Below are 17,935 nucleotides of genomic sequence, written 5' to 3' on the forward strand. Positions count from 1 at the left end.
TGCATACATTCTTTTCGAAAATAATAATACATTAGACATGAATCTCCATCTATAATATGATCCATGATGTAATGTTACGTGTAACAAGTAGCTTTTTATATGAACGGTAACACATTAACCAAGCGGCTGTGTTGCAATACAGCAATAGTGTTGTTTTATTAATCGAGTATCAAACGATTAGCACTACAAACCTTATATAACAATTATATGTCTCAAGATTAGTTTATAGCTAACCACGAGGTGGTGGATTAGTGGTCTTGAGGGAGCTTATGCCCTAATACGGACCCCGGCTTCGAAACCCCGTGTGGCCACCCGGCTAGCATTAAATCGCAAGAATACGTGAACTGTCATGGGTTTCGTGGGACTAGTCGGTTGATCTCGGTCGCTGGATCTCCACAATTATAAAAAGGATTAGTTTATAGTTTTAACTAAATATAATTCCATTTCTATTCAAATATGTAAAATCCAATTTCACTAAAGCTGCATTTAGGTAATTAACGTTATTATATTCACTAGATAAGGAATCCACTTGATATTGCATGTATGGAAACTCATTTTATATAAATAAATATACCATTTTATAACTTATTTTTTATATAAAAATTTTCAATTTTACCTTTTTGAAGATTAATTATTAATTCTACTTTCAATTTTTACATCCAAACGTACAATGTATGGGTTTATATTTATTTATAGATAACTAGGTGTTTTCCTGCACCATGTGCAGTAAAAGAATTTTAAAATATTTTTTAATAGATAAATGTAAATTATATTTAATTTCTTATTAATATTATAAATTTTCTTTTTTCTTATCAATATTTTAATATAAATTTGATTTAACTGAACATTAAAATTAAGATAAAAACTTTTTTTTATCTTGAATTATATTTAAGAATGTGCATGTATATATTTAAAATTATAATCTTAGGTAGATTTTTCTATCTATTTAATTTAATTAAATATATTAAATAAATATGTAAAATTGCATAATTGTCAAAAATTAAAATTAAACAATATTTATAAAATCTGTAGATATATATAAGAAACTAATGATTTTACGATTTAATTTGATTTTATGATTTAATTTTTATAATTTTCTAAAAATATGTATATATTTTTGAAATCTTTTTAATTTAAATGATATTTTGAAATTTGAAATGCCATAATTGAATATATTTATTTTAATGATGATTTATGAGTTATTACCATATTTTTAAAAAGTCCAAAAATATAAATCGACAATAAATGTAATATATGAGTTATTACCATATTTTAAAAAGTTTACCAAAAATATAAATTAACATTGAATATAATTTTCCATCTCATATTAATCTATAAGACATGTCATCAATTTTATTAATCAAGGTGTTTTCATACACCATGTATAGTGATGAATTTTTTAAAAAGTTAAATTTTATATTTTAAAATGTAATTTATTAATTTTATATTTATATTTTAGTTAATAATTAATATAAATATCATTAACTAAGCATAAAATTAAGAGAAAATATTTTTATTTTAAATTATATTTAAGAATGTATATGTATATATATAAAGTTAAAATCTTAGATAAAAAAAATTATCTATTTCATTTGGTTAATATATTAAATCAACTTGTACAAAATTACTAAAATCATATAAAATTGTATAGTTATCAAAAACTAAAACTAAATAATATTTATATAATTTGTAGATATCTAAAAGAAACTAATGATATTACGATTTATTTTTTTTTAATTCAGAAAATTTAGATGATAAAACTTTTATAATTATAAAAATAAAATTATATAATATTTCAAAATTCAAAATGTCATATTTGAATATATTTATTTTACTGATGATTTATGAGTTATTACCATATTCTGCAAAGTTTACCAAAAATATAAATCAATATTAAATGTAATATATGAGTTATTGCCATATTTTAAAAAGATTTCCAAAAATATATATCAGTATTAAATATAATTGTCCATGTCATATTTAACCATATGACATGTCATCAATCTTAATAGCCACGTCACAATTTTTTGTGTGAAAACGATTGTAGAGAAGACATGTGGCAAATCACTTCTCAAATATAGACTAGGGGATGTTAAGATATATATATTTATAGTTTTAGATAACAACTAAAGCACAAATATGCCAATACCAATTAAATCTTCTATTAGTTTAGTTAAGTTATTCTAAATTTAAAATACTGCATCATGTTTTTGAATTAATTAAATAAGATAACATATTTAAATTTTATCATTTACTAATTCAATAAGGTAATTTATTATAATTACAAGTATGGCATTCTTGATTTTTTTGAAGCTACTAGGGGTTAACCCGGCTACGCCCGGGGCAATTTTAGGTTTTCAAATATTTCGTATACAATTACTTCGTTGAATGTTGTATTCCTAACTATATATTTTTGTGAATTTATGAATACTTTATATTTATAGTATGCATAATAAAGAGTGAATATTTTTTGAGTTTGAAATTATTTTATTTTACATTGATGTAAACATTTTTGTGATAGTTGAATTTTGTTGTTTGTATTTTTTTGTGATAGTTTAACCTTTGAAAGTTTTGTATATATTTGAACTCTTATTTCTAATTTTTATGGTATCTAATAAATATTTTCCAACGGAACTTTATATTACATTGGAACATTTGATATTATATATGTTTTTTCTTTTGACTAAAAATATTTGTTTTCTTATCATTTTGTTTTTGTTTCTGAAAATTAGCTTCCAAATTAACCAAATCAAATGTTAGTTAAAAACCAAAAACATAAACCGGATCTCAATCTCATATCCACATTAACCTAACCAAATCAAGTGTCAATAACCAAAAACATAAACCGGATCTTAATCTCATCTCCACGTTGACGGAAACGAATTGTGCCCATAAATTAATTTTATATTTTTATCACATCAAATTTTTCTATTATTTTACAAATCAAATTACAAATAAAAAATAGAATCATGTTTTTAATGTTTGGTCTAATTTAGTTTTTAACATTATGTCATTTCGATTATGTTTAACAAATAAACATCTAACTAATAGTTGTATCCTTAATATAAATCTAATTTTGTTTTTCAAATTTGTTTTTCACTTTTATACACAGTCACAAAAAAAGTAAAATAATATTATCATAAACTAAGCTTGCCATCATTTTCCTTTGTCATGGAAAGTTAACCTCTGTCGATGACTTGAAAAAACCGTTTTCATAACAAATCATTTTCTTTTCTTTTATGTGTTTGCTTCATGGAATTTTCCGCGAAAAATCACCAATTTCGTAAAATCAAATTTTGAATTGTGAGCTGTGTCAAAAGGATCTCTCTGGTGGAATTAGAGACTTAAGGGTAAAAAAATATTGGTGCAGAGAAGCGATTTCAACGCATAGTTTTCTCTTCTCATTCACCCTTCTTCTCGCTCTCAAGCTTGTTCATGTTCTTTCTCAATCATGGTTATCAGTTTCTTTCTTTCTTTTTTCGTAATTGCTGTCTTGACTTCTCTTTTGTATAGCTAAAGTTGGCATAATTATGAATCAGTTGATGGGTTTCTATGATACTGAGTATTGACTAAGTTTAGTTTGGGTGCAAGTATAAAAATTGGATCTCTGTGTGTTTAGCAATGTCTGAAGTAGAAGCTTTTATCATCCTTTGGCTTTTTTTGCATATTTATATTTATACCCTTGTAGCAGTTTCATGCCATGATTTCTCGTGGTATATTTCGCTGTGTGCTCCATTTATGACATCTTTTGTGATTATCACCTTTGCTCTTTATTAACATCATGTTATTTTGTAAATTTTAAAGTTCCGGTTTGTGGCAGTGGTGTCTTTTTCATTATGTTTTGGCAACACCACTATTTGTTGCTTTCAAGATCCTGCTCTGTATACATCTTGAAGATCAATATGGCATACTATTTAACTTGTAATATTAATCGCGGCTGTATTTTTGGATGATGTGTTTGTTTATGATAGATGGTTGTGTCCCTCACTCCTTGTGTTGTAATTGATTATGATGAAAGATTTTGTTGTGTCTTACCATTGCTTGTGTGTGTTTATGACTGGTATGTTTTCTTATGATAGATTTGGACTTGATTTCTTAGTTATTGTTCAATACAACTTGCCATCATTCCAGAAAGTTGTAAATCGTTATATTTTCTTTTCTTTTTGTTCTTTGGAAAGAATTACTTCATGTAAGTTAATTCTTCACTATTTGCATGTGAACTTATCCAAACATATTATCAACTTTTATTATATTTAATGTAATATTTCTATTTCTCTTTACGATAGATGTTTAATGTAATATTTTTATTTTTGTATATTTACTTCTTGTTTATTTTTTTCTCATATTGTATATTTACTTATTCTAATTTTCTTACTTTTATATCAAATTATAATATTATGATATATGTTTAATGGTATTTCTATTTCTTATATTGTATGCTTGTTTTTCTTATATGTTTATTTACTTATAAAAATATTTGAAAATAATAAAAGTGTACAACTATACATTTTCAGATAGATGTTAATGAAGTTTTTACATTTACTTATTATTTATTTTTCTTATATTGTACATTTACTTATTCTAATTGTTTTGCTTTTTATATCAAATTGTAATATTTCTATTTACGATAGATGTTTAATGTAATATTTATATTTATTAATTGTATATTTACTTATTTTTATCATTCTTATATTGTATATTTAATAAAAATGTAAAACCGTAATTTTTTTAAGATAGGTGTGTAATGTAGTTTTTACATTTCTTATATTGTATATTTACTTATTATTTTTTTTATTGTATCTTTACTTATTCTAATTTTTTTGCTTTTATATTAAATTGTAATATTACGATAGATGGTTAATGTAATATGTCTATTTTTATATATCATATTGAATTATTACTTATTTTACTACATATTTTCAGATAATATTTAATGTAGTTTTTCTATTTTTTATATTGAAAATTTACTTTTTTTTATCTTGTATATGTACTTATTCTAATTTTCTTTCTATTATCAAATTGTAAAATTACGATATATGTTTAATTTAATATTTATATTTCTTATATTTTTATTTACTTATTATTCATTTTTCTTTATATTTCATATTTACTTATTATTTTTTTTATTTTTTTTAATAATGTCATGTGGCATCTTTTAGGAAATATTATATTTAGTTTTTTTTTCTATAATTAGTATAAGAAAAGTATTACATTTAGTTTTTTGGAAATAATAAAAATGTAAAATTAAAGGTAAAAATGTAATACTTTTATTTCTTGTATTTTATATTTTCTTATTCTAATTTTCGAGTTTATTTATTTAATTTGTAAATATAAAATGGTAATAATACATTATAGACAGTTTAATGTAATATATTTTATATTGTATATTTTATTAAAAAAATATTTAGTAATAGTGACATATGGCATCTTTCTGACGAATTATTTTTGATAATGTGAACGCTTTCTGGAGCCTCAAAAACGAACTTTTAATAGTATAGATGTAAAAATGTTTATTGTCAAAATATTATTCTATGGTAAGTTTAAGAAATCTTATACAATAAAATATTGATAAATCACACGTATTCTTTTTTGTGCATTATTTGCATTTTATGTATTCAAAAGAATTGGATCTTTGATGTAACAATGAAACTTTCTGTTTCCTAATCTATTAGTGATCTTTTATTTTTTGTACGTTTTTATTTTAGCCGCGATTTGTTATTACCCATAATTTTTATATAGAAAACTAAGAGCAGCAATAATTGAAAACCAAACATTTATATTTCCTGCTAAATTTTTAGGGTTCCCGCCTAAATTTTTAGAAGAATTTATATTTCCTGTTTAAATCAAAGTATTTTTGAAGTCTTCTCATGTATTAGATCTTAAAGATAATTAATAAATTTTATAAAAATATTTTGATGGAGACAAATTGTAATCATGTAATGATCCTCCTATATATTAAATGAGAAATCACTTTAGTAATTTTTGTTTACGTTTTGATCACTGGTGATGTTTTAGAAAATTGTTTTAATTTGATCGGTCGTTGATATCATTTAATATCACCTGTAGAAATAATCTAAAGAATATTACAAATAAAAACTTATGGTAACTAATTTTCAAATTATGGAAAGACTAATAATGTTTGATTTCTTATTTATAATATTTATACACTATATAATAAACAATTTTTTTAAATCGTATAAAATCCTCACATGCTTTATAAATCATTAATAATTTGATTGGTCGATGATTCTCAATTTTTATTTATTTTAATTAGATCTAAAAAGAAAAGATAAGTCTATAACCAATTGATACAACTAATCATTGAAAGTTTCAAAAAATAATAACTAATCGTTGAAATTGTGAAATTAACAAAAATAAAAGATATGGTAACTAATCTTTGAAATTGTCAAAAAGTAATAATGTTGATCAATTTTGATATTTATAAAATACATAAAATAGTAAACTAAAAAGAGTTTATATAAACTGTTATAATGCTTATATATTCTTATATAAAGCATTATATTTGTATATAAATTATTATTATTATAAATATTTACGTCTAATAAATTTCATACATGCTTTATAAGTCATTTAGAAAAATTATAAATACATTTATAAAATTATTTATCTTGGCTTATAATATGTTTTAAATTATTATAAGAGGTTGTAAGTCACTATACATGCTTATAAATTATTTATAAAATTTATTTTGGAATCTCATCCCCATATATATTAATTGAGAAAGTCTTCTGCTGACGTGTCACTCATAAAGACACTTTGACAAGAATCTTTATAATTTCATTGGTCGAAATTATTTTTTTCTCATATATTTTTAAATAATACCAAACATTAATAATTTATCTTATTTTGAATACATATTACTTGCAAGTTGATATCATATTTATTACATTTCTTTAATGTAATTTACATTAATGATTCTAATTAGTTATTTGGTGATATTAATAATTTACTTTATCTCGAATATGGATTACTTGATATCATATTAATTAAAAACCACTTTATGAAATATAGTTTTAATATCTTTTAAAAATTATTAATATATTTCTTTTAATTGATATAATATTCGCTTCTGTAGAAATTATAGCAAAGAATCATGAAATTTTATTGAAATGATTTTCGTTGATAAAGAAGTAATGATATTACTATTTTTTTGCAACTCAGAATCATCTTTTATTTTTATTGTAATCAACTAATATTTACAATTGTAATAATGTTTCATAACTATTTATACTGTTTTGACGCTACTCTTATCATTTATTTATTTTAACTCGTAACTTTTAAATGTTCAACCATGAGACAAAAATTTATGTTTCAGTTGGTGAACAGTTCATCAAAAAATTTGAAACGATATAACTGAGGGTGATGCTATGGTCATAGAGCTATTCAAAGTGTATACAGCTCTTGGTGATTATTAGACAAGCACACTGCACACATCGTTTCAAAAGTAGTTTCTATCAGACAATTTTTCTTGCAAAAGTTGATGATTCTCCAAGGGAAGTTCCCGAAAAAATATTTTGAGAATTACAATAATACTAAGTGTTTTTCTACCTATGCACATAAATAATTTTTTTGTTAAACATCAAAATGAATTTCTGGTATCCCAAAAAGTTCTGATCCCAAAAAGTGAGTTCAAGCTTATCATATTTTTACTTATTAGATATAAGAGTTAACCTTATGTCGTTTCAAAATTTTTGATGAACTATTCACCAACTGAAGCATGAATTTTTGTTAACCTTATGTTTTTATTTATACATAATTTGCCCCATTATTAAAAAATCCGCCTCTATCCGTCCGCACAGGGTGCGAGTTAGTCACCTAGTAAACATTTATAAATGATGTAAATTTAGTTTTACTAAATTGAGTTATTTTAAACATAGATGAGTGAATGTAGATTGAGTCATAATAGTCTTTGGTTTAGGGTTTAGTAACATATGTTATAGTATTGTTAGTATTTTAGGGTTATATTTTGAAAATTTATTTTTTAATTTGACCTATATTTGTTTAGTGACTATCTAATAATTTAATTTAAACACTTTCTAAATATCTTTTAAGTTTAAAAATGTGTTTTTGCTTAGTTATTTGATTATAGGGTTTGGAATACTCTCAGAAGACTTCCTGGGAAGTCTTGCAGAAATTTTAGTAAAATTTAGAGTTTTCACCTAAAATTTTAGAAGAATTTAGGTATACCGTTTAAATCTAAGTCTTGCAGAAGTCTTCCAAAAGTCTTCCATAGAATAATGCACTAGAAGACATATGAAGAAGTCTTCTCGGCAAATAGTAAATTTAGGGTTTAGAAGACTTTTCTGGAAATCTTTTGATTTGAAAATATTTAACCTAATTGGAATTTTTTGTCTCTCTATATAAAGTAAATTTACACATTTTCTATCTTCCTCTCAAATGGCTGCAACGAAAATGTAACGTTTCTCCCTCTGAAACTCCTTAACCTCTCTCTAATCTCTTTGAACATCAGAACACAAAACTTTGTATCAGTTCTCTTTTTTTTTCTTATGTCTTTCTCACTAATTTATCTTGTTTTGTAAGTTTTTCATTACATGGTTCTCATATTTCACTACTTTAAAGGTAGATCAATAAATTTGGAAAATTCATTTTTTTATGTCTTTATCACTAATTTATCTTGTTTTGCATGTTTTTCATTACATGGTTCTCATCTTTCACTACTTTAAAAGTATATCTATAAATTTTAAATATGTATTTTTTGTGTGTTTATATGTTAGATTATTAAAACTCGTAGATTCAACATAGTATAACTGTTTTATTTATTGTTTAAATAGAAAGAACTGTTTTTGAAGTTTTTCTCTCTTTTGATACCATTTGAACATTTTGGAATATGTAGGTTTTTTTCCAGATCTGAGTCAGGCTTTGGAAAACTTCTCGGAAGACTTATTGTGAAGTTTTCTTAAGTTTTAACATCTTCTGAAGTCTTATGAAATATTACGAAGTTTCCCGAAGCTAAAGTGAAGTCTTCTGAAATCTTACGAAGTCTTCCGAAACTAAAGTGAAGTCTTCCAAAGTTTTCCAAAGTCTTCTGAAATCTTACGAAGTCTTCTGAATTTTTTTTTCACTTAAGTAGAATTCAAGCTTATCTATGTCAAGGAATGGTCTCAAGATCCAATTGTAATAATTTTTTTACAGTCTGTTTTATGATTGCTATGTGTATTCTTTTAGTTGTGAGTTCTTTTGTAAATTTTAAAAAATGTTAATGAAAATAATTTGGTAAATATTTTGATGTCTACAATATTATTGAATTTATTGATACTATATAGCAAAAATTTACTAAAACTAAGGGAGAAGATTTCTCAAAAAAACTTTGTAAAACTCACAAAATATCAAACAATACATAAGTCTCACTAGAATAGTTTTTGGAAGACTTCACTAAAAGTCTTATAGAAAGTGTTCACTTATTATTATCAATAACAGAAGACTTCTTAAGAAAATTCTCTAAAATTTAACAAGAGAACAAGTTAAGTCTTCTCTCAGAAGACTTCTTCTCGGAAGACTTTTCCAGAACTCTTCTCTGCAAATTAAGTGGGAAATTAAAATATAAGCGGAAAATTTAAGAGGTAACCTTAAATTTTAAGTGAAAGTTGAAAATTTAAATTTCATGGAAGTTAAAAAGTATATTTTATGATCTAAGAAGACACATTAAACCAAACGACTTGATATTCTTAAAGTTACTTAACACTTTTGAAAATTAAAAAAAATATCTTGAAGTTACTTAACTCTCTTGAAAATAAAATCATACAATAACAAACGTAGAAGACTTTCCCAGAAGTCTTCTTGGATTAGCTAGAAACAATGACAAATATGAATATTTGTAACCTCATAATTATCACTCCCAGTATTTACTAATAAACATGAATTAAAAAGAAAATATTCAAAATTCATTTTAGGTTTAGAGAAAATCGAAGTTTAATAAAGATTGACGTAGAGACTTCTTAGGAAGTCTTTCATTTAGGTCATTTTTGCAATTGCAAATTTACGAAAGAAGAATTCAGATTAATATTAAATGTTTTACTATTATTTTTCAATTTCCAAAGTAACGCAAGAGACTTCTTTCGACAGTGAGAAGACTTCACGGATAATTTTATAAAAGTCTTTTCCGAGAAGATTTCCAGAAAAATCCTCTATAAAAAATCAAATTTCTGACAAATTTGGTCAATAATTACTCCGGGATTTTTGGTTTTTTTTTTGTTAACAAAGGAAAGTGAAAAGAATTATAGGAAAGTTTTCTCGATGGAGAACACATCTAGTGAAGTCTTCTGAAAGTCTTCCCGAAGTCTTTTAAAAGTCTTCCCGGAGTATTCTGAAAGTCTTCTAAAAGTCTTCGCGAACAGATCTGAAAAATCATTTCATACCTTGAATCTGTGAGATAACTTCCTCAACTTCTCTAAGCACTCATAACTTCACTACAAAAACTACCAACTTGTTAATGACTAAGAATTATAAGCTTCAATGTCTCTATGTGAAAGATACAAAACTTGGAATCAAAATATTGATTTTTGGATGAATTTAAAAAGAAATTGAAAGATATGTGATTTGTGTGCATAAGTAATAAGATATGAAGAGCAAATGTCGAAACTTTTGTGCATTAAAAGCTTCAAAATGGATGTTTATGGTGGTAGGTGTATTTGTGGCAATGAAAATATTGTAAATACTTGGTGAAAATGAAGATGATAAGATAAAATATTCATTTAAAAAAAGAAAAAAAATTATTACATTTTCGTCAACAACTCGAACTTTAAGGGTGAATAGAGAAAAAAAGTTTCAAAAAAAACATGGAATATTTTTGTGTTTGACTTGAAATTTTAAGTGATATTTGAAAAAATCCAAAATTTTATATCTACAACTATATATTATCATTTTATTTATTTTGAAACTCACAGAAATATATTATTTATAAATAATTATATAAAAATATAATATTATATAACTAACTTTTAGTTCATGTATTATTTAAAAAAACTGTTACTTAAATTATTATTTACAAATATTAATGACTGATTAATTTTACTTATAAATTTAATGTTTATTTAAGCATAGCAAATTCTGTTGAGAAAAATATAAAAATATTACCAAAAAATCAATTATATTTTTATGAAAATGAAAACACAAATTCTTTGACATTATAATGAAAAACACAAAATCGTAGATATACACGTCATTTCATAGTTTGACAACCTTTCAAAACTAATTTTAGTTTTCTATTAAAGAAACATAACCTCTAGAATTAATTGATATTGCTATTATTAATAGATAAAATAAACATTTTTTTTTTGCTAGAGGTGAGACTAGAGATCACTTGTTCTTTGCTTGTCGATTACCATTCACGGCCTGGATGACTAATTGGGAGCTCAATCAGGACGGATTGGGATGACACTGTCACGAGTCTCCTAAGATTCAGACAGAGTAAGATGGATACCATATTCTTGGGGCTTTTGTTTCAGACTACTATATACATCTTATGGAGAGAAAGGAATTCAAGACGCCATGGAAGGGCGTGTGTGACAGTCGAAGCAACAACCGTGTCATTGAGAAGGTGGTTCGTAACAGGATATTTTCTCTTTGGTAGACAGGAAATCACCCATTACAGGCCCTGCTTAGAAGATGGTTTGAAGTGAGTACCATCTGACCCGTCTTAAAGCATGCACTCTTGGGAGTTGATAGCTGATTTTGGAAGTAGACAGCTGATATTTTTTCATTTATTTTTACACTCATATGTAAATGACCATTCTTTACAGATCAATCAATTTGAAATTTCATAAAAAAAATAAACACTTTTTGTTCTCGTTATAATATTTATATTTTGACTTCCAATAAAGGTCTATATTTTCAGCAAAAAAGTCTCTATTTTCGTCAAATTAAATATTTTTGAAAACTGTAAACGCAAAGGCAATAAACAAACAGATAAAAAAACACTATAATGTTCCATATGTGTTTGACACTAAAATTAATCAAAGCATATCACTAATATTAGTTACACGTTGATTTAATTTTCACTCAAAAGGGAAGTATAGATTATAATTGTAGTAGACTAATAGTTTCTTTTTTTTGAACTTCTAATAGTTTTTTCTTTTTAAAAAAATTATTAGACTAATAGTTAAGAGTCAAATTGAAAGGTGTAACAAGAGAAAGTACGTAAATGTAACTGTATGCAACTAAGTGACTAATTATACAGTTCCCCTCGTCTACACTAACAAGCTTACCGTACAATAGGTTCATTTTAAAGATATGTTCTTTGTACTGGCACAGGTGTCCCGGTCAAGCCCGATTTTTTTCCTGAGGGTGAGCGCATCTCCCTTAAATCGTGTCGGGAACATCATCTGGATGGAAGCCTCAGAATATAAGCGGCCACACGAGCATAGTTTTGAACCGATATTCTACCGGTTAGTGCTCTAAATACGGATCCTCAACAATCTTGCCACCACGAACGTGCTGTATATAAAATCCTCTTTTACTTCAATCCTTTTCCAAAAGAACAAAACTTATGTTCACCTCCTAAGATGAATCTTTAAATTTACACAATTTCTAATAACTAATTAAACTGCTGTCTAGATTAGTGAATAAAAAATTTTAAATACTTTTTAGAAAATAAAATACCTAAAAAAACAAAAAATAATGATAATTTTAATGACGCTAACGCTGTTAACTAAACCCTAAAACTAAACTCTAGACTCTAAATTCAAATTTTAAACCCTAAACTCTAAATACTAGACCCAAACCCTAAACCCAAATCCTAGATCCTAAACCCAAATCCTAGATCTTAAACCCAAAACATAAACCATAAACCCAAAACCTAGATTCTAAATTCCAAATCCTATATTTTAAACCCAAATCCTAGACCGTAAAACCAAACACTGGACTCTAAACCCAAACTTTAGTTCCTAACCTTACGCTCTAAAAGAACAACATCAACATTAATCCAGATGTTTAGGATATATGATTTGAGTTAAGGATTTACGTTTTGGGTTTAGGGTATCACTACAAGAAAACATGCATATACCGAGGGAAAAAATAGTCGGTATGTCGTCGGAATAATGCTATTCCGACGACATACCGAGGAAATACGTCCTCGGAATTTTATATTTCCTCGGAATTCCTTCGGAAATTTCTGACGGAATTCCGAAGAACACAAATTCCGAGGAAATACCGAGGACCACTGTTCGTCGGAATATACCGAGGAATACGTCCGTCGGTATATACCGAGGACTATTCCGAGGGAAGTAATCATCGGAAGTTCTGATTTGTACCGAGGGTATATTCCGAGGAACTTGTTCTTCGGAATTTTCAAAAAAATTAATTTAAAAAAAAAATAATTTGTTTTTTAAATTAATTTTTGAAATTTAAATTTGAAAATATAAAATTTAAATTGGAAACATATTATTATATAAAATTCAAAGTCCTACAAATAAAAAAAATATTTCGAGTTTATAAAAAAAAAAGCTACGGGTTTTGGACGTTCGGGTCTGGCATGGTCGGGAGCACCTCGTTCGGGTGCAACCTCCTCATCATCTCCAACATTTGCTCGTTGAGCTTCTTCTGTGCCTCCCAACCCGCCTGTTGACTCGCCACCGTGGACTCCAACGCAGATATGCGATCATCCTTGTCTTTCATCTGACCCAAAAGTACTTCTGGATCAACAAAGGGCGGTGGTGCAGCAGAAGACGGAACCGACCAGGAACGACGACCCAAACCGAACAAACGTCCCTTCTTCTTTGGAACCGCCTGAAATAGAAAAGTGCCAAAATTAAATAATAGAAAAAATAAATTGAACATTAAAAAAAGAACTTACCGATTCAACGATTTCGTTGATCCGAACCCGAGGCAAGTAGGTCGAACCCGTAGAATCGTCATCCTCGGTTTGAAGCTGAGACGCAAACAAAAAATAGTTTAAATATATAAACATAGTTTAATAATTACAAAAATAGTTTTAATATATTAAAATTGTTTAATAATTACAAAATTAGTTTTAATATATAAAATTATTAAAAATTTATAATTTGTTAGTATACATGATTTATATATATATATATGTATGTATAAAAATTATAAATCGTTTATAAATAGAGAAAAAAGGTTTATAATTTTTTAAAAAAATTTTAAAAAACGTTTTATTATTACTGGAAACTTGAAAAACGTTTTTAAAAATAGAAAAACGCTTTTAAAAATCAAAAAACGTTTTAAAAATAGAAAAACGTTTTGAATTTTAACCAAAACAAAAAATAATTCCAAAAAAAACTAAAACAACAATCAAAACAATAATCCTAACTTAAACTACCCATTCAATCCTAAACTATCCATCTAACAACCTAAAATCCGAAATTCTATTCTCACAAACCATAATCAATCAAATTTTTGAAGAAAAGAGAGAGGGATAGGTGCTTACATGATTTGGCAAAGAATTGGAGGAAGCAAACGGTGGGATTCGCCGGAAATCGATGGAGGAGGAGGAGGAGCCGCGTAGAGGAAGAGAGGAGAGGAAGAGAGAAATGGGGAAGAAAGAATCGAGATACCCTAATTTTATGAGGGGTCCGACGGACATTTTCCGTCGGAATTTCCTCAGTATATTTTTAAGGGTCGTCGGAATTTCCTCGGTTTAGATGTATCTGATTTTCCTGAAATGTTTGGCGGCTAGGGTTCCCGGGTAAATGAAAAAATTCCGAGGAACAAGGGTTCCTCGGAATATCTTCAGAATATTCTGAGGAAATTCCGAGGAACCTTGGTTATGTTCCTCGAAATTTCCTCAGAATATTCTGAGGAAATTCCGAGGAAACAGGGTTTGGGGTTTTAAATTCCAATTTTTTTGCCGTATTTCATTTCTTATACAAATGTAATGCATACCATTGAGGATTCTTTGTATAGATGATCATAAACCATGAAATAACAAAATTTCAAAAATAATTGTAAGTATTCCCTTTAACGTTTATTAAAGTGTATAAGCGTTTATCTTATGTTGTGTGGTTTTCGTTCAAGCAATCGTAAAAGTGTTTGTTATTATGTAAAACACCAAAGTTTGACTTCATAATATGGTTAAGACACTTAATGAAGGTTATATATGTGTTATTCAATCCGCAAAACGTTGTTTTCGGTTTAAAACCCCAAGTTCCTCGGAATTTCCTCAGAATATTCTGAGGAAATTCCGAGGAAATACTGAAAATCAGTACTTTCCTCGGAATTTCCTCGGAATTTTCTGAGGAAATTTCGAGGAACTAGGGGTTTTAAACCGAGAACCCACATGTTCCTCGGAATTTCCTCAGAAAATTCCTAAGAAATTCCGAGGAACAATACTTTATAATCAAATCCCTAAATCGAGAAGGTAAATTCCGAGGAAACCCTAAAGTCCCTCGGAATTTCCTCGGTATATCAACAAAAAAAAAAATAAAGCTACTCTGATTCCGAGTCAATGGTTTCTTTTTTTTTTATGTTTTGTGAAGGAGAAGTGATATCTTGCATATTTGCATTGTTTTATCTATTCGTTCATAAGCATTTGATCATATAGATTAGTACTTAGACATCTTTAGGTCCAAACCTTTCTATGTCTTTATCAGGTGTTATAATCTGTTTTAATGTCCATCAGTCTTGTAGCAGATGATAAAGCTGAATGATCATCTCTGCAATCTTCGTACAATGGTTGCTTTCCAGCATCCAACATATCATAAAATCTCCTAGCTTCTGCATTGGGTAAATCTTCCCCTCTAAAATGATCATTTACCATCTGCTCAGTACCTACACTATAATCTACATCCGTTCTAATTGGTTCTTCTAATCTAACCTCCGGCTGAGGTTCGCTAGTACTACCAAGTTCATAACCAGTTTCCCCATGATGGTACCAAATTTTGTAACTTCGTGTAAACCCACTCAAATATAGATGAGTCCAAACATCCCACTTTTTAATAATTTCTCTATTTTTACAATTAGAGGAAGGACATCTTAACTTACATGTTTCTGTTTCCGGTTGTCGGCGAACTAACCCCATGAATTCGGTTATACCTCGTTGGTATTCTTTCGTAAGCAATCTCGTCTCCGGATCCAAATGAGATCGATCGATCCAAGAACGAAAATAATTTGAAGAAGACATGTTTTTTATATCAATTTCGTGATAGTAGGAGAGAAGAAGAAGAAATGGAGTGAATGAAGAGGAAGAGGGGTGGTTGTATTTATAGATGAAATCCAGCCGATATACTGAGAAAATTCCGAGGAAAAACTACCCTTCCTCGGAATTTCCTCGGAATTTTTAAAATTGTCCAACGGCTATCCCAACGCTCTCTAACGGCTACAAAATGTCCTCGGAATTGTAGAAATATCCGTCGGTTTTTTCCGACGGACATGGTTTTCTCGGTATTCCCTCGGAATATTCCAAGGAAATGTGTTTTCCTCGGAATTTCCTCAGAAAATTCCGAGGAAATTCCGAGGAAACCACATTTCTGGGTTTCCTTGGAATTTCCTCGGTTTTTCGTCAGAAAATTCCGAAGAAATCATTTTCCTTCAGAATGTCCCTCAGAATACCGATGTTTTCTTGTAGTGTATATGATTTGAGTTTAGGATATAGAGTTTTGATTTAGGGTCTGAATTTGGGTTTAGGATTTAAGGTATGGGATTTAGGTTTAAGATTTAGAATTTATGTTTAGGGTGTAGAATTTGAATTTAAGGTTTAGCTGGTGGTGCCAATGTTATTAAAATTGACAATATTTTTTCTAGGTGTTTTGGACTTTTAAAAATATACTTAATATTTTTTATTCATTAATCTATATATCAATTTGATTGGTTATTAGAGCGAATGTGAATTTAAAGGTTCATCCTATGGAATCTAAGTTTTGTTCTTTTCAAACTTGGGTAAATATTTATGGAAAGTAGTATAGAGGCGTAGAGTAGTTATGAGACTTGTGAAGTGTGGTACTTGTTCTAAAACGCGGCGATTTGTCCGTGTAATTGGCTGAGTACACAGAGATTGGTGACATGACGTGGCAATATGTCTCTGATTGGAAGCAAAACGCGGCAAGAAGATTTTATGTCGAGTTGACCGGGAAATTGTCTTAATCGGTGCATTGTTTAGATTATATAAAAAACCGGTTCTTTCTTAAACCATGAAAAACGAAAGTTGAAATCGAGTTTTATTTAAATCCAACGTATTTATGATATATCTTTCGTTTTGTTGATTAAAGATCAAGAAACTCAACAAAAAGATGAAATAAACTGGGTGGCTGCGTTTTTAGGTTACAATAAGCTATAGAAAGAAGATGAATTTGCAAAGACGGCATTACCATTCATTTAAATGAAAAAATAACAACTTAGAAACACCTCGAACTCACACGAGTCACGACCCTTTGATCCCTCCGGAATGGCCACGACCACTACACCAACGTGATTACATAATATAAAGTGAACAATATACTTAATATAATAGTTAATATTTTATAAAATTAAGGTAGACTTGTTTTACATAAACATGTATTATACATACATATAGAGTACTTTACGTAAAAATAGAGTATTAATATTATACCCATAACAATACATAAAACTTTTTCTCGCGTACTTCCCAAATTTTTTCCGCTTTTTCAATAAATCACTAAGTCTAAGTCCAGATGCACGACATGCGTAATGTCTAGCTAGTTTCCGAACAGGAAGTACAACTGGTTGAAGCAAAGGTGATCCCTCCACGACCACTGACGTGGAACAACAAAATATAAAATCTTTATCGAGCTTATCTATGACTTTGCTTCTTTGTTGGATTGATGTATGGCGTAATCCGTACGTGTAGTTCATAACTATAGATTACAAGAAGCAATATACCCTTTTTGTATGGAACAAAATTAAGATTGGATATTTTTCTATTTACTGTAATAGGTTAAATATTTGAAATAGTGAATACAAAATTCACTAATAATCGTAGATA

The sequence above is a fragment of the Raphanus sativus genome, chromosome 5, assembly GCF_000801105.2.
Source record: "Raphanus sativus cultivar WK10039 chromosome 5, ASM80110v3, whole genome shotgun sequence".
NCBI classification, from domain to species: Eukaryota; Viridiplantae; Streptophyta; class Magnoliopsida; order Brassicales; family Brassicaceae; genus Raphanus; species Raphanus sativus.